Genomic DNA, 10,156 nt, shown 5'->3' with positions numbered 1-10,156 from the left:
CTTCTCTCCTTAGATTCGGCTCCATTTTTCTCGGTTTCGATAATCAAAAGTTAGCATGTTGATCTCGGGGAGATTCTCTGATACCTTATGTAACCTTACCCATTTAGCTTAGGTGTGGCTACAACTAATACCTATTAGGGCACTCGCCTTACTCAGTAAGCCCTCGGGCGAAGAGTTTACTTCGCTCTAGTCACACGTAATGCCACAGTATAAAATATGTATAATACTTTGCTAAAAATAACTTTCACAGGCAAACTATAACTCACACCTGTATAAATACTATAAACTGTAAGCTGTTCATACTTTTGCAACTATATGTTGTATAGTGTAAATATTTTGCAACTATACTCTGTAAATTGCAATCTTTGGAATACTCTGCTCTGTTATACTCTGTTAAATATGATTTGTTTTTATATACTCTACTATGTTATACATTGGTTAAATCTACAAATATGAATGTAAGAACTGACTCTTAAATGGATAAACGACATGCTTCCCCCTATGAAGGGTTGTGCAACCTATAGGCTGGACTTAGCCCTGACCGGCCTGCCACCAGGTAAAGTCAACTATACTGCATGTCTGCTAGTATAAATGGTCATCCCATAGCTGGTCCAGGCTCCACGTGGGAACTCTACACTTCATTGGCCCACTCGACTATTCAATACCAACACTCTCCCCGAGACATGTGGTTACACTAAGCTCTTCATTACTGTAGCTACAGAACCGAGCGATCTATGGTCCATCAAAGTTCTTAAACCATACATTGCAATTTAACAATACTCGTGGTCTATACGCCACCGTAATTATTTGCTATACATGCATTCTTTTCAACCATTTCTAGAAAATAATATTTTATCAACACATTTCTAGTTTATATCATTATATCAAACCATAAACTCATAACTTTAATTAAGCAATAAAATTCTTTCTCATGCCACACGATTTGAATGTTTCTCATAATTATATAAACTACTGGAAAACAGGTCATTTTATACCCAATATTTGTTTTTACCGAAAATATAGGTTTAATCATCTCCATAATTTATTTAACTCAAAATATGTATTTAAAGGAAAAACGGAGATAACCAACCCTACTCACTTTAATTCTTTACAAAATACGTATAATAAATCAAACCAATAATTTTAACTGGTCAAATCATTCAGAAAATCTACTACAATATTCCAGAAATCAAATACTTTAATTCAATTAGTTCAACTTTAAAATAATAATAATTATAAAATCTCTAGGTTCACAAACACCAATTTAATTAACTCATAATAATAATAATAATAATAATAATAATAATAATAACCCAATATCCAATTTCCATATGCCAGAATATTCAGAAAAACGTGAATATAATTCATGTAATCTCATATTACAATTTAATCAATTAAATTATAAAAATTCCTAACATAATTTATTCCTTTTACGTTAGCCTTGGAGTGGTGTCTAGGATCCCCAAACCTAAAATCTACTCCGATTAACTTGCTAAGGATTGAAACCGGGACCTCGTGGTGGTGTTCGTTTTTTTATTCGGCTTAGGATGGAGAAAAAAAATGAAGAGAGCAAGTGGGAGAGCGTGAGAGAGAGAGAGAGAGAGAGAGAGAGAGAGAGAGAGAGAGAGAGAGAGAGAGAGAGCGTGGAGAGAGAGTGGCGTGAGAAATGTTTGGGGGGGGGGATTTCTATAAATCTACAGGAAGCTTAATTCTTAAGCTTTCATATATATATATATATATATATATATATATATCACTTATCCTTATATATTTATGCATATGTATATAACCATCATGTTACTTAATTTAATTAATTCAATTTAATGATCTTAAATTTTTTTTTTCAGGTTACTACAAGTGAGGTGGCAGCTAACGGGGTTGCTGATGCAACACGTTGACATCATGTTGACGTCTACTTCTTTTTCAAGCTACAGCAGATGTGTTAGGTACACACGTTGTGGGTTGGTCGGGGCACGAGGACACGTGAGGTCACGTGCTGGTGACCTGGTGCCAGTCATGTCAGCTTCTTTTTCATATGCTTTATTTGTGCATTAATTATTTAAATAAGTACCCTTTACTCTACTGAGCATATTGTATAACATATTAGAGTGTGCATTTTATGAGCTTAAATGTGTACGTTCGAGCTTATTGTTTGAAACATGTAATATGTACAAAAATATTTTTTTTAATGTATCTGTTGAGTTCAACCCGTTAATTGAACTGGGGAGTCTCAGCCCCGTAAGTGAGACCATGTAATGCCCCGAACCAGCCAGGGGCCCGAAGGTTACCTGTTTCTGATACCATAAACATCATTCACGCAGCGGAAATAAATAAGTAATCTCTATTTAAATGTCAGAGTTTATCTATAAATCCCAAATAAAACAATAACATAAATGTGTTTATATTACAACCCAGTATTTAAAAACATAAACTATACATAAATTGTTCTTACATTCATCCCAAAATTTACCAAAAATACTACCCTGCCCGGAGCTCTAATCTCGATCACCTGATGGATCTGAAAATATAATCATTCGCTAGGGTGAGACTCATCCTAATAAGGAAGAATAAACTATAACAGTGTGTGGCAGAGAGTTTAATAAATACAAAATATAATCATTTGCTATTCAACATCAGTAAAGGAAGCACATACAGATTACACTCACACATACATAATTATTTATAGTGATAGTTCCCGAGAATAAGGAAGATTACTCGTCCATACAAAGAGCTTCCCTCTGCTCGGATACTAATACCAGGGCACTCACCTTACTCAGTAAGCCATCGGGTTATGTATATAGGCAAAGTCTCTGAGAATAGGGAATATTACATGCCTATACGTGCAACTTCCCTCTGCTCTGGTACCAGACTGAAATTACAAGGGCACTCGCCTTTCTCAACAAGCCCTCAAGCGAAGAGTTTTACTTTGCCATAAATATTTATGTAATTAAGTTCACACACATCCATTATAAACCATTTCACTGAGATCCATGTGTACACATAACTACACACATCCACATAGGAAATACCGTCCACACATAACTCACATCCACACAAAAAATACCGTCCACACAAGACTCATATCCACATAGGATTTTGCACAAGTTCTTCCCTGCCAACCAACACTGTCATAATTTCATAATGACCTATCCATAGTATATCAGTAGAACAACCTCCTCAGGCCTGCTAATGTTCAACCCCAATATATAATGACAATATAACGAACTCCTTAGGCCTGCCAACATTATATTGTGATTATATCTAGGCAATATAACGAACTCTTCAGGCCTGCCAACATTATATTGTGATACACACAGATAACCACACAAAATGACTCAATCACACGCATCAAAGTATTTATCACACAATAATCACAAATAGCCAGTATTCACAACCAATCTATGTTCACAAATATACTATATCCACAATCAGTCAATATTCACAAGCAGTTAGTATTTATCACCAATCAGTATTCACAACAGCCAACATTCGCAACTAGTTAAATTATGAAAGTTATATTCATGCAACACAATTTTTCCCATATATGATATATAATCAAATATCATTATTTTCCAAATGCCTAAACTGTTCAAAAAATCATACCTAAGTATATAAATTTGTATAATAGAATTTAACCGATTCAAACTTAGTAAAACCTGCTATAATTAATTCCCCTTACCTGCTTTCTAAAGAAACCGCTTGAAATAAACAAGAAACTCAAAATCCTAGGCTCCAAACCCGTCGACGAATGGAAACCAACGAGCTACAACACGAACCTTACGTCCGGAAGCGATCACAAACCCCCGAATAGGCTTAGAAATACCCTAGCTGAGAAAGTGAAGGGGAAGAGAAATTTTATAAAAAAATGAACTAGGATCTATTTATAGTTATGTTGTCCCCGTAGAAAACCGACGACGGTTTTCCTGCACTTGACAAAATCGTCGACAGTTTATTTCTTAAAATGCCCACTGAAGAGAAAATCGTCAACAGTTTTTATGAGATATCCTCAAACCATCGACAGTTTGGTGTTGAACTAAATCATCTTCTTTTTATTTTTCTTATTTTTCCTTTCCTTTATTTATTTCCTTTTTCTTTGATTCATTTTTATTTTATTTTTCGGGTTCGGATTACTACATTCTTCTCCCCTTACAAAATTTTGTCCTCAAAATTCGTTAATCCATCATTTTTCACAACTTAAAAGCTAACTAACCACATTCACATAGTTCAATTGATTCTTACATATGAACCGAAAAACCCACTTAAAATCAAACAAGACTATTGCTTATGAAAACGTAAACATATTACCTGTGCCTCCAGCATTGTCCCCCTCTATCGGGGTAAGCAAATAGACATGCGTCGAGCCGTCGCCGCTGCGAGGTATCGGGTTTTTCCTACTATTCTGATCAGGAGCGAGTGCATTGTTCAGTGGAGTACGACAATCACGAGCTATGCTCTGCCCTGGAGCTCTAAGCTCGATCCTCTCGGGGTCCTGAAATATTGGAATAAATATCGAGGTGAGACATCTCTTAGTAAGATGGGATAAGTTAATACTGGTGTATGACAAATGAATTTTTACACACATAACATAATTGTTAATTTAATCTGTAACTGAATTAGCAATTTAATTTAAATGTGTAGTACAACTCACACCTACGCCATTTAAAATACACATTTTCTATTTGAACATACTTCCAATTGTATTTCATAGTTTCTATTTCTATAAATCTACATATATATATATATATATATAAGTGGAAACACTTCCCTAGATGGATAACTATAATCATGAATTAACCCTGCATGATTGGGTTATGTGCCCTATGGGTCGGACTTAACCATGGCTGGTCTACCAGGTTAAGTCAAACTATAATCCGTTTGTAGTACGATTGACCTGCTCAACCTGGTCCGGATAGCTAGGGAGCTCCTCTACTATAATACCATGATTTTATAATAACTGTAATATTATGGTTCTGTAAAAGCTGTAATATCATGGTTTTGTAACAGTTATAATATCAGGGTTCTATAAAAGTTGTAATATCATGGTTCTGTAAAAGTTATAATATCATGTTCTGTAAAAACTGTTTAAAATTCTAAATTAAAACTTCATACTAAAACTAGTATTTCTCATGCCACACAATTTGGGGTAATACTCAAAATACTATAATCTGTATGATAAAACTGTATTTTACTACTGTATGGGAAAATCATATTCTCTGCTGTATGGAAATAATAATATGTATCATCTATAGGTTCTTTTGAAACCCAAATTTCAGAATTTTCCCCAAATGTACATAACATGTGAAAAGCCATAAATTTCTATACTCATAAATTCATATCCTGTAATATTCAGAAAATCATATACGAATTTTTCATAATTAAATACTATACTTTAACTAGTAGAATTTCTAAAACTAACTGGTATAACTTATTTCCCTTGCTTGCTTACTGAGAGGGTGTTTACTACGATCTCTAAACTCACGCCCACAATGTTCGGAGCTCAAAACCCTAAAATCATATATCCCCATTCAATCAAATTGACCCCATAATTATAATGATTTAAACATCCTCAGGCCTAAACACTCCATTTAATCAATTAAATTCCAAACATTTAACATATTTATCACCCTTACCTCAACTTTAGAGTGGTGCCCTGGAACCCCAAAACTCAAAATTGCCCCTGCAGCGAAGTCTGATCATTGAATCGAGCTGTAATCGGAGAGAAATCAAAGAGAGAAGGGAAAGGGTTTCGTGGTTTAGAAAGAGATAGAGGGAGAGATTATTATTTTTATTTAAATGAAAATGAGTTTGCACGATCCCTTTTAATTCAACACTGTCAGACAAAACCGTCGACGGTTTGATTTTTAACCAAACCTATTTTCACCGTTTTACCGTTACTGGGCTACGGTTAAACAAAACTGTCGACGGTTTTTTGGCCTCTCACCTAACCATCGACGGTTTGGTCTACACCAAACAAAATTTCCTTCTTTTCTCTATTTTTCTTATTATTTTAATTTTCTAGGTCTCTACTGAAATTGAAAAGGCTTAACATGTAAATTTATTGTTTGTTTTATAAGGGTATAGGTCCTCATTCTTAAGGCTTAATTTGACCTCTTAATGACTTTTTAAAAGGATTTTTTTAAAAAAAGAAGATGATGAAAAGTAAGAAAAAGCTGGCTTTGAGTATTTGCTAAAAAGGTTGTAAGATGTCTAAAAGTATTTACAATAACTAAAATAAATAAATATTTTTTAAAAAATATAATTAATTCATTGAAATTATTGTAATATTTTGAAAAAAAAATTAAGGACAACAATTGAATTGAACAATTTGTTGGAGAAAAAGTTAACTTTTAGATTTTAAAATTTTAAAATTTGTAACTTTTAAAAGTTTACAAAAAAAAGTTAAAAGTTTGACTTTTAACTATTGAAAAAGTTGTTTACTAAACACATGTGACTCAACTTTTCCTTTTTAAAAGGAAAAGTTGAAATAGAAAAGGGGCAAAACTCACCCTAAATCTCATGCAACGAACTTTGTGGAGCCTTGAATTACTATAAAATAAAAGTAGGCAAATATGAAGAAAAATGATAAAAAAAATCCAAAGGGAAAAAGAAGATCAGGGAATTGAGCAAAAATGAGTTGGAAAGAAATAAATAAATTTGTCAAAATGTGTTTATTGTTAACTTACAAAATCAGCACTAGCAAAACAAATAGCAGTTTATTTTGACACATACCTTTTATTACTTATCTTTAGGTGTGGGTTAATTCTATCATTGGTGATCTTGGAATTGGCAATAACCCAGAGCCGATCTTACATAGTGGATAATTTAATTACTTTTATAAAATTACTTCTCATTTTATGAATCTAAAATTGTTTACACAAATTCATAATAAAATTTTCTTTTGAAATTTTTATTGAATATTCTAATATGACTTATGATTTTGAAATTTAAAAATTAGTTTGCAAGTTGACAAGAGCTACATCTTTAAAAAAAAAAAAAAACTATGATTTCTATAATTATATAATGTCCTAAAGAAATACTGACTATCCATTATGTTAATTAGTTTTCGGAGTGGTGTAGCGCCCAAACCCGAAAGTGGGGTCCAGAGTGCCATGTAGGAAAAACATACTGCTCTCATACCACAATTGTAATACCCCAAAAACACATCCATAAAATACATAAAATCCAATATCGTATCCACATCATTCACAAACACATGCCCTTAAAACTCATGTGTAAAATTATCAAGGACCCAGTGGGGTCTAAAATATCACAGTCCATAATTTAATTAATAAACAACGAAAGCAAAATATTTTTCTACTATCATACCTAACAGAGTACAAACCCAACTATGACTTCTACAAATCCCAAAATAATGCATATGTCCACCCCAAAATGTCCAAAAACATCTAACATAAATCATACACTATCCTGCCCACACACCCTCGGCAAGAACGTCTAAGTCCCGCCCTGGAGCTCCTAAGCTCGAATCCCTGAAGGCTCTTAAAAATTGATATATTTGTTAGGGTGAGACACTTCTCAGTAGGGCGGAATACATTATTATCAGTGTGTGGCAGATGAATTTTATTGCACAATCATTTATATACATTTCTTATATTATCCCTAAATAAATATGACGTCAGTATAAATAAATCACATCTATAAATTCATAACACCGATATCATTGCAGTTCGTAATAAACCTACTAATGTATGTTTTACAGCATATTACAGATAATATGATGTAGTTCATATGAATCTACTAACGTAGGTTTCACGACATATCTCTAGATAATTTAATTCACACTTCTATATGCCACACAAGCCTTCTACTCCATTTTGTATGCCACACTGGCCCTCTGCTTCAATTTATATGTCACACATGCCTTCTACTCCGATTAATATGCCACACAAACCTTCTACTCCGATTTATATGTCACACAGGTCATCTGCTTCTATTTATATGCCACACAGGCCATTTGCTTCTATTTATATGCCACACAGATAATATAATGCAGTTCCTAATAAATCTACACATTACATGATCCATTCATAACTAACAACCACTAAGATTGAGCCATCTCATACCACCATCCCCAAATCCAGTCATTCATATCGGGCACTCGCTGAGAGGTGTCTTGTTCCGCTGTCCCTCACATCAACAAGCCCTCGGACTAAAGTCCCGAGGAGTGGGCATTTCGTGTCACCATCCCCCATTTCTTTTTCTTTTACCATAATTACTAAAACAAACATCAGTATTTTCACTATTTCCAATCAAGCATATGTCAATGTCAATTATCATTTCTTTAACTCGTTTTCAACCGCCACTACCTTAACTTGGTATAAAAGTCACATTTCTGTATATACTTACATCATAGTATAAATTCACAATTCTGCACATATTCGTAACTCAGTATAACTCACATCTCACAAATCAATGCAAAGTCTATCATACCTTGAAACGAAATTAAACCGTCATTTTCACATATTCATATCAAACCTGTCATTTTATAATTAATAGATTTAAACTGTCATGTAACGACCCGAAGAGGGAGGAAAATGGAAACAGTAACAGAATGAGGCAACCGACTTCGCGTTCGTCGACGACATTGCATTTTGGAGGTAATAAATCTGAGAAATTTTCTAGGCCTTGTTGACGAACACAGGGGTTTCGTCGATGAGGGTTCTTCAGGATATCATCGATGAAGTTCCGTCTCGTCGACGAAAAGATACTGAGAGAGGATTTTTGGAAGTCTGAAATTCGTCGATGAGGTGCAAGTTTGTCGACGAACTTTCTACAGGACTCGTCGGCGAGGTGACGTGTCTCGTCGACGAATCCGACTCTATAAATAGTTGAAAGTTGGATTTTTACGCAGAAAATTTACAAAATTTCACTCCCTCTCTCTCTCTCCTACGGCCCCACCTCCACCTCTCTTCAATTTCGGCCCTGTCGTTCGCTGAATCGACGATCTGAGGCCACCACGGTGCTCCTGGGGAAGTTCTCTCCAAGTCTGCTGGAGCGGATCGTCGGTGGGACGAAATTGGATTTCATCCCAAATTCAGGGTAAGGTTTTTTAAGTAAAATTTTAGTTAGTAGCAATTGTAGGAAATGTAATAGACGTAGAAATAATGATATTTTGTTTTGAAATTTATGATTTTCAGGGTGTTGAGTGGAGAACCTTACGGGTGTAGGATCCTTCATAGTAGGGAGATTTTAGCAGAAATAAGGTAAGATAAATATGTTATGCTAGGTAATACTAGTATGATTTCAGTATGAAATATATGTTTTTATCAGATTATTATTTCACAACAAGAATTTATACAATTTATCAAATACGTTTAAAATGTTTTAAATCTCCGTGTGGCATGAGAATATGGATATAGTACAAAAACATGTTTTACTGTATTTTTAGGATTAAGTTTTATAGATTATACAGACATGGAATATGTTTTATAGTAATTTCAGAATACCATGATTATACAATTTTCAGTACCATGACATATAGTTTTACAGTTTATTTCAGAAATACAGTTGATACAGATACAGTTTATCTCAACATCATGGTTAATATAGATATTACAGAATCATGATAAAACAGATAGATTGTATATAGTAAGGAATTATTTAGTATCAGACCCTAATGGATCAGATTCAGCAGAACACGGTACCATTACTATATACAGATATTCAGTATAGAGTGCAACCACCTATTCAGATAATACGTGGTATGTAGGTCGATCAAATGCCCAGGAGCGGACAAGCTCCCCATCAGATATGGGTTGAGGAGGGCTGATCAAACTGATGGAGTATAGTGGTTCATTCCTGGTTGGCTAGCTAGGGTAGATCCCGCCTTCGGGCCGCAAAACCCGGTCATGAGGGGTTAAATCATGACATACAACCATCCAGGTAAGTTTTCAGCTATTATATGTATATATAGTTTTATAGTAACAGAGGATGTACTTATGTATAGTAGAAGTATTATGTATAGAAACTTAAAAATACAGTTATGTTAAGCAACATGGGATGATGGTTATTATATTATTTGTACTATAATTTCAGATTCAGTTATATGTGTTTATATGGAAATAGATCCTCTAAGTATTGTAACTCATTTGCCACATACTAGCAATAACATATTTTATCTTACTGAGCGTTGGCT

This window comes from Malania oleifera, chromosome 13 (genome assembly GCF_029873635.1).
Source record: "Malania oleifera isolate guangnan ecotype guangnan chromosome 13, ASM2987363v1, whole genome shotgun sequence".
Lineage (NCBI taxonomy): Eukaryota > Viridiplantae > Streptophyta > Magnoliopsida > Santalales > Ximeniaceae > Malania > Malania oleifera.
The sequence above is the reverse complement of the archived record's forward strand: the minus strand, read 5'-3'. Positions refer to the sequence as shown.